Here is a 21,405-nt window from a genome sequence, read left to right on the forward strand (position 1 = left end):
CAAGGACCTTTTACTCATGGCAAAGGCAAAGTGGAAGCAGGCTTCTTACATGGCAGGAGCAAGACCAAGAGAGAGAGCAGGGAGGTGTACACACTTTTAAATGACTAGATCTCATGAGGGATCTCACTTTCATGGGAATAGCACCAAGGGGGAGATGTGCCCCAATTCCCCATTTCCCCTCTGCATGCCCTAGTAGAGATTACCCATGAGGGCTCTGCACCTGCAGCAGACTTCTGCTTGGACATCCGGGCTTTTCCCTACATCCTCTGAAATCTAGGCAGAGGCTCCCAAGCCTCAACTCTTGCACTCTGCACACCCACAGGTGTAACACTGCATGGAAGCTGCCAAGGCTTATGACTTGCACCCTCTGAAGCAGTGACCCCAGCTGTACCTGCACCCCTTGGAGCCAAAGCTGGAGCTGGAGCAGCTGGGATGCAGAGAGCAGTGTCCCAAGGTTGCACAGGGCAGCAGGGCCCTGGTTGTGGCCCACAAAATCATTCTTCCCTCCTAGGGCTCTGGGCTTATAATGGAAGGGGCTGCTATGAAGGTCTCTGAAATGCCTTTGAGGCCTTTTCTCCATTGTCTTTGTTATTAGCATTTGGCTCCTTTTTACTTATGCAAATTTCTGTAGCCTGCTTGAATTCCTCCCCTGAAAATGGATTTTCTTTTCTACTACATGGCCAGGCTGCAAATTTTTTAAACTTTTATGCTCTGCTTCTCCTTTAAATATAAGTTTCAGTGTTATATCATTTCTTTCCTCATGCATATGAGCATAGACTGTTAAAAGCAACCAGGCCACATCTTGAACACTTTGCTGCTTAGAAATTTCTTTCACCAGATACACTAAATCATCACCTTCAAGTTCAAAATTCCCCAGAACCCTACAGTAGGGGCACAATGCTCTCAGGTTCTGTGCTAATGCATAACAAAAGTGACATTTGCTGCAGTTCTCCATAAGTTCTTCATCTCCTTCGGAGACCTCATCAGCCCAGACTTTATTGTCCATATCACTATCAGCATTTTGGTTACAACAATTTAACAAGTCTCTGGGAAGTTCCAAATTTTCTGTCATCTTCCTGTCTTCTTTTGAGACCTCCACATTATTCCAACTTCTGCCAGTTACCCAATTCCAAAGCTGCTTCCACATATTTAGGTATTTTTATATAGGAACGCCCCCTCCTTAGTATCAATTTTCTGTATTAGTCTGTTGTTGCACTGCTCTAAAGAAATACCTGAGACTGGGTAATTTATACAAAAAAGAGGTTAAATTGGCTTTCCAATTCATCAATCTGTATGGGAAGCATAGCGGCATCTGCTTCTGAGGAGGCCTCAGGGAGCTTTTACTCATGGTGGAAGACAAAGCAGGAGCAGTCTTCTTACATGGCAGGAGTAGGGCCAAGAGAGAAGGTGGAGGTGGTACACACTTTTAAATGACCAGATCTCATGATAACTCACACATTTTCATGGGAACAGCACCAAGGGGGTAAATCTACCCCCATGATCCAATTCAACATGAGATTGCAATTCAATGTGGATTGCAATTCAACATGAGATTTGGGTGGGGACGCAGATCCAAACCACATTACCACCTGAGGTGAAAAGCTTGTCAATTCATGGCCAACCTTATTTAATCTCTACAGCTTCTCCAGTGGTATGCTGGAGGTGGCCTGCACCAGTTGGAAAGAATAGATTGTGAGTGTCTCTTCCCAGTTCTAAGTTCTAGATTTCATGCTGCTAAATTTAATATAAAACACCATAGAGATTTTTGAAATGCTTTCATGGAATTTATGAAACAAGGAAGAATTTATCTCAAATATAATAGGAAGATCTACTCTTAGAAATCTTTTTCTGCATTATTTTAGTTGGGAGAGGATCCAAAGTTATTTCTGGAAAACTTTGTATATTTTCTTTGTAATTTGTAGTAAAACACCTGTGAGGGTAGTCTATAATCATCATTGCCCAACACCGATAGCTTGAAATTTGCCATGGTGGGTGTATTTGTACCGTGGCAATCAGCAGATGATACAAATAACACCAGTCAGGCCCTCATTCCACTCAATCTGGTTAAGCATTTACCAGTACACCACTATGTTTCTCAGTTTTCCCTTTCACAATATTTTGAGGCAAATCCCAGAAATGATATTATTTTATTTATAAATATTTTAGTATGTAACCACCCCCCCAAATTAACAATAATTGTTTACTATCCAATTACCAATCATGGCTGGGTGTGGTGGCTAACACCTCTAATCCCAGCATTTTGGGAGGCTAAAGTGGAAGGATTGATCACTTGAGCTGGGAGGTTGAGGCAGCAGTGAGTAGTGATCATGCCATTGTACTCCAACCTCGGTGACAGAGCAAGGCCCTGTCTCAATAAACGGACAAACCCCATCAAAAACCCAGGAAACAAATTATTTATGAGTAATCAAATTTCCAACTTTCTTTCCCTGTTTGAATTAGGCTACATATAAGGCCTCTTCAGTAATTGGTTGGTATGTTTGTTGACTCTCTTTTAACTTATAGATTTCATCTCTTCTTTATTTTTTCACTTGCCATTTATTGATGAAATCAGTTTGTTTTGTGGTTTTTCCCTAGTGTTGATTTTGCTGACTATATTCCTGTGAAATATAATCAGCAAATGTTACCATGTTGTTAAATGTGTTATTCTGTTCTTTGTCTTTCCTATAAATTCATTGTTGGATCCAGAGTCTTAATCAGACTCAAGTTCAATTTTTAGAAATTTTATTTGTTTGTTTATTTATTTATTGCCAAACTACTCTGTCCTTTAGCTAAGAGGGAAGTGATATTCGATTATCTCTTGTTTTGTGATATTGTCAGCTTTCAATAAGCATTACCCAGTCTGTTACTTCATTAGGAATTGCAAAATGGTGATGTTTGAATTCAAATGTATTATAGAATATTAATATAAAGAGAGAACTTCCTTCATCTTCTACTTTATAATCCAGTAGTACAGTTTATATAAGTAAAGCAGGATAAGTGGTTGAATTCTTTATTTACTAGTTTTAAAAAATGAGTTGGTTTCACTGGCATGTCTTAAATCAATTCAGCACTTTTTCCTTCTTTTTCTTTTGAATATTATTATGAACTCATGAAGTTAAACATATTTGATGTGTTTCAATACATTGCAGTTGTTATTCTCATTGAGCCTCAAAGTATCTCTTCTTTGGCTAGTGGGAGTCTCTTTCAGTTAGCTTCTGAGTCCTTTTCACATGACTGCAGTTGTCTTTGGAAGTTTCCTCATGATCTTGTGCATTTCCTGCTTCAGACCTGGGATCAGCCATTTTTAAAGAGCCTTGTTTCCTTTCAGTGGGGAATGGTATTTAGAGAACACAATCCGAGTGACCTTTTAAGGGCATAGAGCTAAGAAATGGTTTCTTTTATGCTGCTTTTTAAAAAAAGATAAAATAAATTATGAGTTTAAACTGATACTTCAAATACAAGATTACAATGTTTGTATGTAATTCTTCTTTTATCTATATTTCCTTTTGCTTGTGCCAAGGATCTTATCAATTACAGTGAGAATGATAGAATTAAAAATATTAAAGATATCTAATAATTACTTACTTGCTCTATTATACATAATAGTCTCTGAATAACAATGCCTACATTACTGTTAACAATATGATAACTAAAAAGAGTTTGACATTTTGTTTTATTTTACTTTTTGCACATTTTTTTGATGAGACATATTCCACTGGGGCTATAGAGACAAGTGTGTTTTAACATTATTTGGAATTATCTTGCCATCAACTGGACACGCACTTAGGTATATTTCTTTTATATTATTTTAAGAGATTTTATTTAAATTTTATTTTGTTTTATAGTTAAGTAAAGTACATTCTTCTGAAGTCAAATCTATAAAACAAGGTATATCTCAAGAAGTCTACCTTATTTCCTCCCTCCCCAATACATAGCCATTTCAACAATTGTTATGGTTTATCTTTTTTTTTAAATAAGCACCAAAAGTTTGACAATCATTGGACTATAGTTTATTCCATTGCTTATCTCCCAGTGAATATTCATCAATAGGATGTTTCTATTTCCCTAGGCCTTTCTAAAAGATTACTTGGTCAAATTTTTGCAGATTTGCCTATCCAAGGGTGCGAAATGGTATATCAGTAAAGTTTTCATTTGCTTCTTATAGTTGAGAACCACTTGCATTTTTTTCTGGGCTGTAGCCCATTTTTCTATAAGGCTAATGGAAATTTTGTTCCCTATTTTTAGAAGCTCTTTATGTATCAGGGACATTAAACTTTTGTGTGATAATATGTTGCAAATTTGCATTTACTCCCAATTCATCACTTTATTTTTACTTTGCTTATGGTGTCTCTTTCCAAGCAAAATACTATTTATTTCTATTTAATAAAATTTTTCTTAAATCATTTGGGCCCATCTTGGAGTCTTATAGGGAGAGAGATGTTTTTTCCAGGATTACTCATTGGTGAGAAAGTTTAATGATGGGAACTTTAGGAGAAAATAAATCAACACTGCTGGAGTATGGAATTTAGTGCAATGTACTTAGATGCTGGATAGTCCCTGTGACTTCTTCATGATTGTTAACAGGTGTTCAATGGTGATGGCTGGAAAAATGTTCAAGCTGGGCCCATTAAATTCTCTCTAGGCTGTGTGATCTTATTCTCTTCTTGGCTTCTGAACAAGTTGGTGCATTAATGCAGTTTTTATAAAGCATTGATGCTTCACACTGTGCTTATTTGTAAAGCAATTCATGTAATAAAAATTATGAGTCCTGACACATGGGAAGCCTCTGGAAATGGGGAGAGTGGATTATATTCACTCCCCTAGAGTGAGCTAATTAAGAGAATTCAATGAAAATTCTGTTACCAATTTAGATTTTCTGCTTTCATCTCCTTATATGTATCTACAGGGGCATAGCAGTCATCATGTGACTCATATAGCTCCACTTGTTCTTTAACTCAGCTTCAATGAGGTGGTTTACAATTTAGATGTTGTAATTTCCTTTTATGGAGATTATGTGCATGAACTCAGAAGGAGTAGAGACTTTATACTGGAAGTCAATTCCTATCTATTTTTTTTATTTTGGGGGCCAGTTTCAGAAATATAGATGACTACAAGCCCTATTAATATCACCTTTTTTTATTTTTTTCACATTTGTTGGGTATTTTCACATAAATAATCTTACAAGAACTGCATGAGGTAGATGGGGCTTTATATCCATATATCATGCATGAGAGAATTCAGAAATTTTAAATTACTTGCTCAATGACTCACAGCTTAAAAGTAAAGAAGCAAGGGCTTGTATTAAGGTCTAACTACAGCTACAGGGTTTTTTGGTAGTTAGGCTCATCCTTTTGTTGAAGTGCAGTAGAGCAGTTTTTAAAAAATTTTAAGAAACAGGGCCTTGCTCTGTCTCCTGGGTTGGAGTGCAGTGGCGCAATCATAGCTCACTGCAGCCTAGAACTCCTGCTACAGCCTCCCTGGTAGCTAGAACTACAGATGTGTGCCATCGCACCCAGCTAATTTTTAACTTTTTTGTAGAGATGGGGTCTCACTATGTTTCCAGGCTGGTCTGGAACTCCTTGTCCTCAAGCAATCCTCACTCCTTGGCCTCCCAAATTCTGAGATTACAGGTGTGAGCCACTGTGCAGTAGAGCAGTTTTATTAAAAGAAAAAGATATTGTTTGAATGTTATGATTCCTCACACTAGATTAAAGAGGAAAAAAGGGGCATATTCTGTTTTGTAGTAAGATAACATATAGGTTGTTGTAGGGGCCATGGGAAAACTTTTCCCCTTCATGCTCTGAAGTTTCACTGAAAAATAAACTTACAAAAGGCAACTTAATTGATAAAAGGCAAACAAATTTACAAATGTAAATACAGGGAGAACAGAGTGGTTACTCACCCCCCCAACGGGGATCAGAATCTTATATATTAATACCATCCTAAGGTTACAGAAAGACAGGGAACTGGAATCCTGGCCAAACAGGTTATGAGAGGGAGAAGAGGAATTCTGTTGAGGGACAATAAAGGATTACTAAGGAGAATGAGTGGATCTGGGAACAAAAATTAACTTGTAAATAATTCTCTTTGGAATTGGAATGAGGATGGTAGGCAAACATTATCTTGGGAAAGGGTCTGTTCAGGTGTGGTTACCTTCTTGGTCTTACATGGAGAGGAAGAAAAAGAAAGATTGTCTTTTTGGTGGGTCAGGACTTGAGGCAGATAAAGGAATTTCAGCCCGGCTTTGGTAGTGTAATGGAGGAGAAGTCAGGGAGACCTTAAGGCTTCTTCTTTAGTTAAGCATGTCAAAGCACTGTATTTTGGGATGTTGGCTTTTGGGCCTCAATATAGTGTAAAAGAGTTGTATGATTGTAAAACAGAGTAACTATGGGTATTGTCTAGTCAGCTCTTGTCCTACAGAGAGGAAACACAAGTTATCTGATGATTAAATGGTCTTGAACTCCTAGCCTCAAGCAATCCTCTCACCTTGGCCTCTCAAAGTGCTGAGATTACAGGTGTGAGCCACCACATCTGACCCTGTGATGGTTAAATGGTTTGTCTCAAGTCATGTCACATGTTGTTGGCACAGCCAGATCTCTGTTTATTGAGGAGACAGAAAAGGTGACTGTCATGGGTATCACTGGCTGGAGTCAGCAGTGCAGGCAGTAAAATAATTTACCAAGATAGTTGTAGGTAAAACAAAAAAGCAGATTTATTAGAGGGAAAGTACATTGCAAGCAAGCAATGGGCAGCACAGCAGAGAAGGGGCTTTCTGCGAAGAGGCAGGGGCTGGAGGGGTTTTATAGGCTATTCACAGAACAAGAATCTGCTGCTGGGACTGTGTGGAGAGTAAGGTAATTGTGCCTGTGGTTTGTTTGTGATTAACTGTCTTTTGGTATAATTATTCTCCGTCACCTGGGACCCCTTCCTTGTTGTTGATTACTTATTAAGACTCCACATCCCCCCACCCCCAAGTCCCAATAGAAAAACAATGACAAATCTTTGGCATTGGGGTGGAAGTTTCATCTTCCAACTACTTCCTGCTGACTGTGGGTGTAGCGCTGACTCTACCTACGGTTTTTGGTCTGTAAAGAGACCCTGTGGGTCATTGTCCTGGATTGTGGGACTTAGGATATTAGATCTTGCTGGAGGAAGGGACTCATCAAAGAGGGGAAGCATGTCAAGGCAAAGCTGGTGTCCAGCTAAATCCAGGGGAGATTTGTAAAGGTAGCAGGTATCATCGGGGAGAGACTGGTCTCATTCACAGCATCACTTGAAAGAAACTGCTGAATTCTAGAAGATAAAATTTTCTTTCTTAAATCAGTTACCAAAAAGGCAAAGGAAAACCTCTTGCAATTGTCTGTTTTTCCTTATTGGAAGCCAATTTAGATAACCTGGAAGCTCAACTCAGTGAAAAAGTGTTTGAATTTTTTTTTTTTTTTTGAGACGGAGTCTCGCTCTGTCACCTGGGCTGGAGTGCAGTGGCCGGATCTCAGCTCACTGCAAAAAAAGTGTTTGAATTTAATTAGACACAGCATAAGGCACCAATTTTAGAGAATGTTGTATGTAATTACATACAATATTCCTTTTATAAATTTCCTTTCACAAATTTTGTCATAACTTACACAGACTAACAATGAATGCTTGGACTTTACGACTTGTCCTAAACATACCTCTTTTAAAACAACCAGTTATTTTATTTTAGGACAAGAATTTCCCATGCAAGATCTTTTCTCATAGAAAATCTCTTTTATATAACGCTTCTTACAAAAAATACCTCTTTACCTTTATAACCCTTGAATTAGACAAAAGTCATTTTTCTTCTGTTAGGAAGTTATGGTTTATATCACATGTTGCTGTGCAAGTCCTGTGAAGGAGGAGCAGATGAGGAGGTGATCTACATACTGTAGAAGCTATCCCTCCCCTAAGAGATTGCTCGGTTAGATTTCTTGCTAGGATTCATCTGAATAAGTGTGGGCTATTTTTAAATCTTTGAGGTAGGACTATCTAGGTTGAAGATATTGGCTAAAAATTTAGGTAGCTTTTCCAGGAGAAACAGGGCTAGTAGAGGGAAAATGAATTCAGAGGTTGGGTAGTTTTTAAGCAGGCACCCATCTTGAAAATTATATTTTTGCCCCAAAGGGATGTGGGTTATTTAGACATACCAGGGACTGGTGCAAGAATAGTAATTGGTTTCTTAAGTATAAAGGGGTATTAATTTTTTTCTTTTGGAGGGCGGAGGTGCCATTTGCCCCCATTACCCAACAGGATTTGGAGAACAGTTGCTCAGAGAAGATTAGTACAGTGTAGGCAGCTCTTGAACCTAAAAGGGAAATTTAAAATTTTACTTGCTGCCTCCAGAGTTGCCCTTTGATTTGTCTTGTTGATGACCATGTCAGGTTTGGAAGCCAGTTGGAGCAGAGAGCCCCTTCAGCTCAAGGCCACTGGGGGTTGGGGGCTGTCCCAGGGGCTCTCTGACAGTCCTGTTTCTAGTGACAAAGATTGTGATAGAGTGAGCAAGCCACATGGGGCTTTTTCCCATTTATTCCATTGGAGCAGTTTGCTTTCCAGTGGCCTGATCCTCTTCACTGATGGCAGTTACCTAGAGGAGTGTCCCTAAGGCAGCCTAGAGGGGGCTGGGGATTTGTAAAGCAACCAAGAATTGAGCCTGCCTCTTGTCCCTGAGTTTTTCTTTCTCCTTAGCCCTGTCCTTCTTATTCTGCTTCTGGTTATAAGAGACTGAGGGGGCTAATTTCAGGATTTCTTGCATAGGGGCCATGCTATATTACACAAGAAAATTATACAATTCTTTTTGAGAGTTTGAGGGTCAAATTTATCTCAATGCTTTAAAATGCAGCCAAGGGTGACTCTGAGGAATGGAAGGACTTTGTCCCATGATGGGACTGATGGGAAAGAACATCCACTAGGGATATGAACCACAGTTTCTCTTGGGGGATCCTGCCAAGTGAAAAGCGTTCCACTCACGTCTGCTGAGGGACTCTGAGATGCACTTTCCAAAGGGGCATCCCACCGATTGGAAAGGATCTGCTGGCACTAGGGCCTTATGGTGGATGAACACTGGGTGAGTGACCCAAGGTCAGTCCAGGTACAAATCATCCTGGGTGGCCAGCCAAGGTACGAGTTACTCTGGGTGTTCAATCCAAGTATGAGGGGAAGAGGCTGAGGGAAGACTCACTGTCCCAGTGCTGTTTTGGATCACCTGGCTTAAGATGTTTGGAGCAGATGGCTCGCTGTCTTTGTGGGAGAAATTAGAGTAAGAAAGAGGGGGTCTTAGTTCCCCCAAAACATGTGTGGGTTTGCCTTGGTCAAGCTTCTGCTGCCTATTGTGCTACACATAGGGAATGGGGACTTTTGACCAGAAAGGATAGGAAAGAGCCTTCTTTCCTTGTGAGCAAGGCTGCCAAACCTGTTCACTGCTTGACCTTCAGCCTATCCCAGGAAGTGCCCTGATCAGTGGCCATCAATTGCCAGAGGGATACTAGAGTTTGTTCATGGGAAGACTGAAAAGGAAAGCTAATGCTGAACACTCACCTAATTGGGCTTCAGCAGTCAGAGGTCTTACCACGTGAATCTTCAGTTTTCTTTGGGCTCGGACACTGTCCACTGAAAGGTTGGAATTGGAGGAGAGGAAAGGGAGAGAGTAGAGGAGCAGTCCCAGAGCACTCACCATACAGGCCACCAAAATATTATGGGTGTGACTGCCTGGGGCTGGTGTCATGGTAAAATAATTTACCAAGACAGTTGTAGGTAAAGAAAGGCAGATTTATTAAGTACATTGCAAGGAAGCAATGGGCAGCACAGCAGAGAAGGGGCTATCTGCAAACAGGCATGGGCTGGAGGAAAGTTTTATAAGATAGTGCTGCTGGGACTACATGCAGAGTGAGATAGTTGTGCCAGTGGGTTGTTTATGATTAGCTGTCTCTTGAAACAGTGTTCTCCCCGACCTGGGACCCTTTCCTTGTTGTTGCTTACTGATCAGAACTCCACAGTGACTGCTGGAGCAACTATGGAGGTAGCAGGTGGAGAAATACATTGTTCAAGTTGCACTGCAGGCTTGCGGTTCTGTATGAGAGGTATCAGGATTCTGAATGCAGAACAAAGTCCAATATAAAGGAATTGGGAAGATATGTAGTTGCTATCTATGAAGTTTTTTCCATTGGTGGAAAAGTTTTTGATTTTTTATTCAACATTTATTGCACATTTACTTTATGCCTTTGGGTGCAGAGGCGTCGCAGGCAAATAGGAAGGAAACTGGCCAGAGCTAGGTGCGTTAGCAGAACCCCAGGCAGTAGGCTTATCTAAAAGCCAGTACTCCAACTTCTAGGGCAATAAATTACCATTACCAAGAACAGAACAGTAGAGTTGGCTCAAACTACTATCTCGGTCCTGGAAACTTGGGCTCTTGGGACAAGTTGTGACTCACGGATCAGCATGGAAGCTCAGAGGCCATCAGGAGGACCTTGCTTGAATGCTGGGTCTCATAGGCAACAAAGGAGACTCAGCAACCAGGGAACATAAAAGCCAGAACATAAATTACAGCTTCCCTGTAGCTGGGATGCAGACATATGCCCTACTAACCACTAATTAGATGACTCCAAGGGAGACTTCAGTTTGGAAGTGAGCAATCATACGGAATGAGTTCTGTGTGACATTTACATTTTGCTGATGAGGTGGCAGCAGCAGATGCAGGGTAGATTTTGATACCAAAGTAGCAGCAGCAGTGGTTTAAGTGAAGGTGGCTCCCTGGCTTTTACTGCCTCATGGCAACAGCAACAGTGGTAGGTTTGTTTGTTTGTTTTTATTAAAGTACAGCCTCAAATCTATTTCTCCAACACTTTCCATACTTTAAATTTTGAGAGGTGCCAGGCTATCAATCCAAAGCAATTGGTTAATCATATATTGGATTTATCGTCATAATTTGTACTGAAATATTTCACATTTTTACATGCTCAGCTCTGGAAAGTAAAAATAGTACAAGTGTATTAGCTAATCTTCAAGGTGAGATAAAGTATTTGTGACATACAAAGTGATCCCGGTATTGGCAGTAAATGTAAACATGATTTGTTTATAATATGAATGTTTGTTTGATCTGAGTGCTTCATTCATTCATTTATTGATTCCACAATTCAGGGCTTTGGGCCTGTGTTACCAAGCACTTGCTGAACATGTCATGAGCGCTCTGCAAGCAGCACCTCATATCATCAACTCTCCCACAAGTGAAGTCTTCTCCTGGTGTCTCTATTTCTGCCCTTGCATCAGTTTCTCCCAGGCTTGAAATATTGTAATTAAGTACCCTATTTTCAACCATTTCTTTCTTTCTTTGCCTTTCTTTCTTTCTTTCTTTCTTTCTCTTTATTTCTCTTTCTTTCTTTCTTTCTTTCTTTCTCTTTATTTCTCTTTCTTTCTTTCTTCTTTCTTTCTTTCTTTCTTTCTCTTTCTTTCTTTTTCTTTCTTTCTTCTTTCTTTCTTTTCTTTCTTTCTTTTTCTTCCTTGTTTACTTTGTGTTTAACTTCTTTAAAATGAAGCAATAATCTTTGCTCTTTCTTATCACCAGACACAATGTCCCCCTTATCTAATTATATGCTTGCTTTATAATTCACAGACTGAATCTTAAAACAATCCAGGCACCTACAGAATTCTCCCGACCAGGAGATTACCTGCAGGCTGCAGTTAATTTACAACCCAACTGTGCCTTGGATGGCACCAACCCATTCAGCAGATTGGGCAATAAATCAGGATAAGTCATTGGAGCAAGTCACGTAGACTGGCACCTCCTCATTCCTCCTTCATTCCCCTCATACCAAGCTTCCTTTTTGAAGTCCTTGTATTCTGCCCAAAGTTTGGAATGGTTTCTTTAAGGCATAAAGCTTTGGCCATTTCCCCACTGCTAGCCCTGAAATAAAGTCACTTTCCTTCCACCCGCCTCATCCTTGGTATTTGAATTTGTAAACAGCAAGTAACTGAACCTGCATTTGGTTATGAGTTTTGTTGGCCCACATGGGAAGTATTGTGTGTTCTGAGCAGTCTAAGCCTGCTGGTCTGGTTTCTACTGGATGGGGCAAATTGCCATCTGTGAGCAGTAGCTGCTCGTGTCTAGCTGACTCTGTGGCTGAGACTCTAGGGAGTTTCCCTGAAGCTGCTGAGATGCTTTTGTCTTGAGAAACCTCCCTTCTCTTCCTGCTGTGGTGCTGGCTGCCCCTTATGCTTCACTGGTGCCAAGAAAGTGGCATCTGAGGAAGTTGACAGACTTCAGAATAGGGTAAGTTGGCCAGAGTGCACCTGGCTTTCTTCTGTTTCTTTAAATGCTACTTGGGGTCGCTCTTGTCAGACTTAGCTGCTGGTAGCATCATTTGGGCTCTTTGTATTTATTTGTATTTGTATGCTGTTTGTATTTATGATGCTACCTGAGCTTTGCTGTGTTTATACTCGTCTACTTGTGGAGCCATTTGAAATTGAGATGAAGCTGTGGATTCTGTACCCAGCCCCTTAAGTGGGCATATGTTTGAGAGTGCACCACTTGGGATTGTGACTGTGTGAGTGTGTGACATTTATGCTTGGACCCTTAATTATCTTTCTTTACTTTTCTTGCCTACTCAATCCAGGGATCCAGTCTTGAAGGGGAACAGTTTCTACCATACCCCTGAATCCTTTCTAAAACACCAAAGTACTCACAACGGAGCCATGTCTAGAAGGAGGGGCCACAGTCCCTCCACAGTATGATGAGGGAATTGGAATGATCGCCTCCTCTAAGACTCAACAGGGCACCTGATTTGGACAGGGCAATGACACAGATGGAGCAGGGCAGTTCCCACTCTGGCTAATTCCTGTGGGTAGTTTGGATGAATATAGGCAGCCTGCTGGATGCTATTGGACTTACAGCCCATTTTCAACATCTGATTTATTGAATTGGAAGAGTTTCAACCTCCCTTATAGAGAGGACCTTCTGAAAATGATGAACCTCTTTGAATCTATTTTTGCCACCCATCAGCCCATTTGAGCAGATGTATGGGTCCTTTTAAACATGTTCTAGCTACAGATAAAAGGAGACTAGTAATGGAAAAGGCAAATGAGGAAGCTTGGTGCCTCTATGAGGCTAATCCAAATAGTACCCCTAATCCCATAGGGGCTATTCCTGGCACAAACCCTGACTGGGATCCCGAGTGAATGGGGAATATGGCCTGTCTGGCACATTACCAGGCATACATCTTGGTTGGACTCAAGAGAGGATTGCTCAAACAAAAGAGTTTAAGCAAAATCCAGTCATCCAAAAGACAAATGAGGATCCTTCTGAATTCTCAGAATGTACTTACCAAGCCTTCCACAGATATATTGATATAAACCTGGAAGACTCTGATAATTCAAGACAAGTGAACTTGACTTCCATTCAGCAGAACGTTCCAGATATAAAGAGAAAGTTAGAAAAATGGGATGCTGTGCTGGGAATGACTCATCCCCAGTTGGTGGATGTTACTTTCAAAGTATTCAGTGGCAGGGAAAAAAATAAACAAAAGCCTGACATCACATGTGGCATAGGCAGGAAAGCCTCCATACCTGAGAAACCAGGGCAAGCCTCTGGGTCACAACCAATGTGCCTACTGCATAGAGGAAGGCCATTGGAAAAGATAGCTGCCCAGAAGTAAAGGGGCCAGGCGGACAAAGAAAAGCAGAATCCACCCAAGGGGTCGCAGGCAAATACATGACAGGACAAAGCTGTGGCCCTGACAACAAATAGGGATGCCTGGAGGCTCCCTTAAATCTCTTGGAACCAATTAAAATTTCCCCACAGGAGCTCCAGGTATAAATGACAATGGGGAACAAGCTAATCCATTTCCTGGTTGACACAGGTGCTACTCATTCAGTTCTTAACACCCCAGAAGCAAAAAGCACCAAAAGAACAGTACCTATAATGGGAGTTGCAGGAGGGATACAACAAAAAACTTTCTTACAACCTCTAGAGTACAAACTGGGAGGCCTGGAACTAAGACACAGCTTTCTCTATATGCCAGACTGCCTAATCCCCCTGTTGGGATAGGACCTGCTATGTAAATTAAATGCTTAAGTTATTCTTCCCCTAGAGAAGCAGCAATTGTGCTTACGGGTCCTGCTGGAATAGGTGCTGTGACTACAAATGCTGCTCACTTACTCTGAGAAAGGGGAAGAAGAAGCCTTTCCCCCAGAAATCTATAAAAGACTGAGTAATTGCATTTGGGCAGATGGGATACAGGGAAAAGCCAAAAACACACACCCAGTGCATATAGAAATAAAAGAGGGGGATAGGGTGCCCGGAGAAAGCAATATCTATTGAAAAAAAAAGGAGAAGAAGAAGAAGACTTAGAAGGAATACAACCTGTTCTACAAAAATTTTTGAAAAATAAACTGATTCATTCTTGTAGGTCCCTACATAGCCCTCCTATCCTGCTTGTGAAAAAGCTGCACTGTGATGAATTATCAGTTTGCCCAGAACTTGAGGGCTATTAATAATACAACAGTGCCTAACCCATATATCTTATTAACTTTTATACCCAAAAACTAAAGGTAGTTTTCAGTGTTATATCTAAGACATCTTTTTCTGCATCCTGATTGAGGAGACAGCCCAGCAATTATTTCCCTTTGAATGGCGGAGCCCAGAGACCAAAACAACCCTTAAATATTAGTGGATGGTACTGCCTTAAGAACTCAAAAATTCACCCACTATCTTTGGGGAAATATTGGAAAAAGACTTGAGGTGCATATAACTAGATGAAGGAGTTCTGCTACAATGTATAGATGACTGACTTAGATCAAGCCATGATTCTGAATAATGCTTGTCCAACAATATTCTAGTCCTAAAGCATCTGACCAATGTGGATATAAGGTATCCCCACAGAAGGCCCAAACCTTCAAATGAAAAGTAACCTATCTTGGCCTGGGTTAAGGCAGGACAAATGAAGCCAATGACCAACTGAAAGCAGGCAATAGCATCCATCAAAGCTCAAGGAAATAGAAGGCAATTGCAAGGATTCCTAGGAATGGCTGGCTTCTGTCAAATTTGGATTTCTAATTTGGGGCTAATGGCTAAACCACTTTATGAAGCTTTAAAGATGGAAATCAGAGCCCCTTCCATGGACAGATGAATGTCAACAGACATTTTATGTCAACAAAGAAAAACTGATATCAGCCCTAGTGTTGGGATTGATGGACCCCTAGAAGTTCAAACTCTACGTCCATGAGAAACAAGGCATAGTCTGGCTGTGCTGATCCAAAGGCTAGTAGATATTCCACAACCCATAGCCTATTTCTCTAGCAATTGGACCATGGAGCAAGACAAAAAGTACATGCAGGACTGGGAGTTTGATAAAACAGACCTAGGAAAACTGATGCTTATGGAACAAATCTACTCCCTAAGGCCATGGTTTATTTAATTTTAAGACATCTACATAAGAGATGCTTTTGCTTACCTAGTATGATTCTACTCAGAAGCCCACACACTTCCAGAAAACTATTCACAAAATAACACAAGGATGTGTTTTATGTGCTGAGAATATTTCCAAGACTGAATGCAGTGCCTGCAACAGAGGATGAAATACAAATAGATATGCTTTTTTGAGGAATGGCAGATAGACTTCATTCAAATGCCCATGGCCAGTGGAAATTGCAGATTTCTTTTGGTATTTGTAGACACCTTTTTTGGATGTGTTGAAGCATACCCCACAAAATCTCAGAGGGCTACAGATGTAGCCAAAGCATTGCCGAAGCAGGTAATCCCGATTTGGACTCCTAGGCACTATATAGAGCTACAAGTCCTTCCATTATTTCAGGAGTTACCCAGAAGGTAAGTCAAGCATTATAGAGTAAATGGAAATTGCATTCATCATGGAGACCACAATAGATGGGAAAAACAGAGAAGATGAACAACACCTTAAAGAAGACAATAGCCAAACTCTGCCAGAAGACTGATCCAAGCTGGGATGAACTTTTTGGATATTGCTTTGCTCTGATCAGGGAAGCACCCCAAAGTGGGCTTGGATGAAATACTTTTGAAATTATATATGGGAGACACTTCTAGGTCCCTTTGCCAGGGATGCTGCCTTTGGATTTTTTAAGTGAGTCCAGAATTAGGCAATACATGCAGCAACAGTCACAAACATTACTGATGATGCATCAGCTTCCTCTCTCCAGGTCTGCCTACCCCACGGATGAGCCCCTTTGCTTGCTCCAACCAGGAGAAAAGGTGCCGCTAAAGTCCTGAAAAAAACAAGGTCTGGATCAAAAACTGGCTGAAAAGTGGACTGGACCCCATGATGTGCTACTGACCACTCATTCATCAGTCAAGTTGTCTGGGGTAAAACTATGGGTCCATAACTCTCAAAGGCAGCGCCACCCTGGCCTGACCATGCAAAGGAGCCTGCTTAGACATGTAAACCAAAATAGAAGTTAAAACTACTACTTAAGAAAAACTCTGTAGAGAAGTAACATTTTTTTGGGTAATTTCCTATAGAATGAAACCCTCGTTAGTGCCTTCAATTTTAAATTTATTATTTTGTCTACTGCTGCCACCACTACCCTTTTCCTACAATGGGCACAACAGTATGCAGATAATCTGTGGCCTATTGCCTTTCTCTAGCAGCCTGGGCCTGCCCTGGTAAGTATCACCTACACAGGGAAGTGACTGGCCACACTTACACTTGCAAGCCTTCATAGAAGACCTTGAGGAGTAGGTTAGGGGCACAGATGTCAAGTGTTACCAGAAAAGACATAACCCATGGCCCGTAAATAAGACTCTCAATGAATCTGGACATGGAAAGCCTTTCTAATGGAAATGTAATATAAGAAAAGGGAATAGCATTGCTCATCCCTCTACTGGACAAATAAATGAATATCCAAGATATAAAGCCCCAGTACTCTCACTCTAAGAATGAGTTTCTTCAAATCTGGAATGACTTTTTATGGCTGACAGCATCAACAGTACACTTAAGTCAGATAGCTGCCTTCTTCTGGGAGCAGTGGAATCACACCCTAGACTGGAGTCAAATAGTGCTGGAAGCGTGGGTTGGATTCCCTCAGAACAATGTCAACATACCATAGTTCTATAGAAAAGGGACTTGTTTGCAATAAATTGGTCCCAGTGACCCAGCTTTAACTGATATGTTCCTAATGGAACTCACTGGTTATGTGCCACAAACCTCTTGCCCTGGCTACCATGATGATGGGTAGGATGCTGTACTCTGGGCCTCTCCTGGGCTCAGGGACACTGGGAAAGGACTATAGAAAAGCCTGCCAACCCATGGGCAAAGATTTCATGATGAAAATGTTAAAAGCAATTGCAACAAAAGCAAAAATTGACAAATGGGATCTAATTAAACTAAAGAGCTTCTGCACAGCAAAAGAAACTATCATCAGAGTGAACAGACAACCTACAAATGAATGGGAGAAAATTTGTGCAATATATCTATCTGACAAAGGTCTAACAGTCAGCATCTACAAGGAACTTAAACAAATTTACAAGAAAAAAAAAACAACATCAAAAAGTGGGCAAAGCATATGAACAGACACTTCTCAAAAGAAGACATTCATGCAGCCAAAGAAACATGAAAAAGAGCTCAACGTCACTGATCAGTAGAGAAATGCAAATCAAAACCACAATGAGATACCATCTCATGCAATCAGAATAGCAATTATTAAGAAGTCAAGAAACAACAGATGCTGGCAATACTGTGGAGAAATAGGAACGCTTTTACACTGTTGGTGAGAATGTAAATTAATTAGTTCAACCATTGTGGAAGGCAGCGTGGCAATTCCTGAAAGACCTAGAACCAGAAATTCCATTTGACCCAGCAATCCCATTACCAGAGGAATATATACCCAGAGGAATATAAAACATTCTATTATAAAGACACATGCAGGTGTATGTTCATTGCGCACTATTCACAATAGCAAAGACATGTAATCAACCCAAATGCCCACCAATGGTAGACTGGATAAAGAAAATGTGGTACATATACACCATGGAATACTATACAGCCATAAAAAGGAATAAGATCATGTCCTTTCCAGGGACATGGATGGAGGTGGAAGCCAATATCCTCAACAAACTAATGCAGGAACAGAAAAACAAACACTGCATGTTCTTACTTATAAGTGGGAGCTGAACAATGAGAACACATGGACACAGGGAGGGGAACAACACATACTGGAGCCTTTTAGGGGGTGGAGGAGTGGGAGAGCATCAGGATAAATAGCTAATACACGTGGGGCTTAATACCTAGGTGATGGGTTGATAGGTGCAGAAAACCACTATGACACACATTTACCTATGTAACAAACCTCCATGTCCTGCACATGTATCCTGGAACATAAAATAAAATAAAATAAAAACACGCCTATAAAACAAAAACACAATAAAAAAGTATCTAGGTAACAGCTAACATAATGAGTGAAACAGTACCTCATATCTCAATATTAATGTTGAATGTAAATGGCCTAAATGCTCCATTTAAAAGACACAGAATGGCAGAGTGGATAAAAAAAAAATCACAAACTAAATACCTGCTGTCTTCAAGAGACTCTCCTAACATGTAAGGATGCACATATACTCAAGGTAAAGGGATGGGAAAGAATATTGCACACTAATGGAAACCAAAAGCAAGCAGGAATAGCTATTCTTTTATCAGACAAAATGGACTTTAAAGTAACAACAGTAAAAAAAGACAAAGAAGGACATTATATAATGATAAGAGGATTAGTCCAACAGGAAGCTATCACAACCCTAAATATATATGCACCTAACCCTGGAGCTCTTGAATTTATAAAACAATTACTACTAGTGCTAAGAAATGAGATAGAAAACAACACAGTAATAGTGGGGGATTTCGATACTCCAATGATGGCACTAAACAGGCCATCAAGACAGAAAGTCAACAAAGAAACAATGGACTTAAACTATACCCTAGAGAAATGAACTTAACAGTTATTTACAGAGCATTCTACACAACAACTGCAGAATATACATTAGTTTCATCAGTACATGGAGCATTCTCGAAGATAGACCACATGATAGGTCACAAAACAAGTCTCAATAAATTTAAGAAAACTGAAATTATATCAGGTATCCTCTCAGACCACAGTGGAATAAAACTGGAAATTAACTCCAAAAGAAGCCCTCAAAACTATGCAAATACATGGAAATTAAATAATCAGCTCTTGAATGATCTTTGGGTCAACAGTCAAATCAAGATGAAAATTAAAAAATTATTTGAGCTGAATAATAGTGACACAACTTAAAACCTCTGAAATATAGAAAAAGTGGTGCTAAGAGGAAAGTTTATAGCATTAAATGTTTATGTCAAAAAGTCTGAGAGAGTGCAAATAGACATTCTAAGATCACACCTCAAGGAACTAGAGAAACAAAGAGAAACCAAACCCAAACCCAGCAGAAGAAAAGAAATAACAAAGATCAGAGCAGAGCTAAATGAAATTGAAAGAGACAAAAAATTACAAAATACAAATAAAACAAAAAGCTGGTTCCTTGAAAAGATAAACAAAATTGACCATTAGCAAGACCATTAGTAAGATTAACCAAGAAAAGAAGAGAGAAGGTCTAAAGAAGCTCAGTTGGAAATGAAATAGGAGATATTATAACATGCCACAAAAATACAAAAGACATTTCAAGGCTACTATGAACACCATTACATGCACAAACTAGAAAATCTAGAGGAGATGGATAAATTCCTGGAAATATACAACCCTCTAGATTAAATAAGGAAGAAACAGAAACTCTGAACAGACCAATAACAAGAGAGATTGAAACAGTAATTTAAGAAATTGCCAACAAAAAAAGTCCAGGACCAGATGAATTCACAGCTGAATTCCATCAGACATTCAAAGGAGAATTGATACCAATCTTACTGAAACTATTCCAAAACATAGAGAAAGAAGAAATTCTCCCTAAATTATTCTATGAAGCCAATATAACCCTAATTCCAAAATCAGGAAAGGACATAAAAAAGAAAACTACAGACCAATATCCCCGATGAACACAGATGCAAAAATCCTCAACAAAAAAACTAGCTAACTAAATCCAACAGCACATCAAAAAGAAAGTACATCGTGATCAAGTGGTTTCATCCTATGGAGGCAGAGATGATTTAACATATGCAAGTCAATAAATATGATATGTAAACAATTAAAAACAAAAACTGTATGGTCATCTCAATAGACATACAAAAAGCATTTGACAAAATTGAGCATCGCTATATAATATGATTAAAACCCTCAGCAAATTTGGCATAGGAGGGACATACCTGAAGGTAATAAAAGCCATTCATGACAAACCCACAGCCAATATTATACTGAATGGGGAAAAGTTAAAAGCATTCCCCTTGAGAACTGGAGCAAGACAAAGATGCCCACTTTCGCCACTTCTATTCAACATAGAACTGGAAGTCCTAGCCAGAGCAATCAGACAAGAGAAAGTAATAAAGGGCATCCAAATTGGTAAAGAGGAAGTCAAACTGTTGCTGTTCACCGATGATACGATTTAGATCTAGGTATGATTGTATACCTAGAAAACTCTAAGATCCACCCAAAAAGCTCCTAGATCTGATAAATGAATTCAGTAACATTTCAGGATACGAATAGAAACACATCCCATGCTCATAGATGAGTAGAATCAATATTGTGAACATGACCATACTGCCAAAAATAATCTACAGATTTCAATGCAATTCCCATCAAAGTGCCATTACCATTCTTCACAGAACTAGAAAAAACAATTCTAAAATTCATATGAAACCAAAAAAGAGCCTGCATAGCCAAAGAAATCTTAAGGAAGAAGAACAAATCTGGACTTGTTCAAATTACCCAACCTCAAACTAAACTAGAAGGCTATAGTTACCAAAACAGCACGGTTCTGGTATAAAAATAGGCACATAGACCAATGGAATAGAATAGAGCACCCCAAAATATAGCCAAATACTTACAGCTAACTGACCTTTGACAAAGCAAACAAAAGTGTAAAGTAGGAAAAGGACACTCTATTAAACAAATGGTGTTGGGTTAATTGGCAAGCCACAGGCAGAAGAATGAAACTGGATCCTCATCTCTCACCTTATACAAAAACCAACTCAAGATGGATCAAAGACTTAAATCTAATACGTGACACCATAAAAATTCTAGAAGATACCGTTGGAAAAACTCTTTTAAATATTGGCTTAGGCAAAAATTTCATGACCAAGAACTCAAAAGCAAATGCAACAAAACAAAAATTGATAAATAAGTCCTAATTAAATTAAACAGCTTCTGCACAACAACAACAAAAAATAATCAGCAATCAGTCAACCCACAAAAGGGAGAAAATATTAGAAAACTATGCATACAACAAAGGACTAATATCCAGAATCAACAAGG

Source organism: Macaca mulatta, chromosome 11, assembly GCF_049350105.2.
Source record: "Macaca mulatta isolate MMU2019108-1 chromosome 11, T2T-MMU8v2.0, whole genome shotgun sequence".
In the NCBI taxonomy this organism is placed as follows: Eukaryota; Metazoa; Chordata; class Mammalia; order Primates; family Cercopithecidae; genus Macaca; species Macaca mulatta.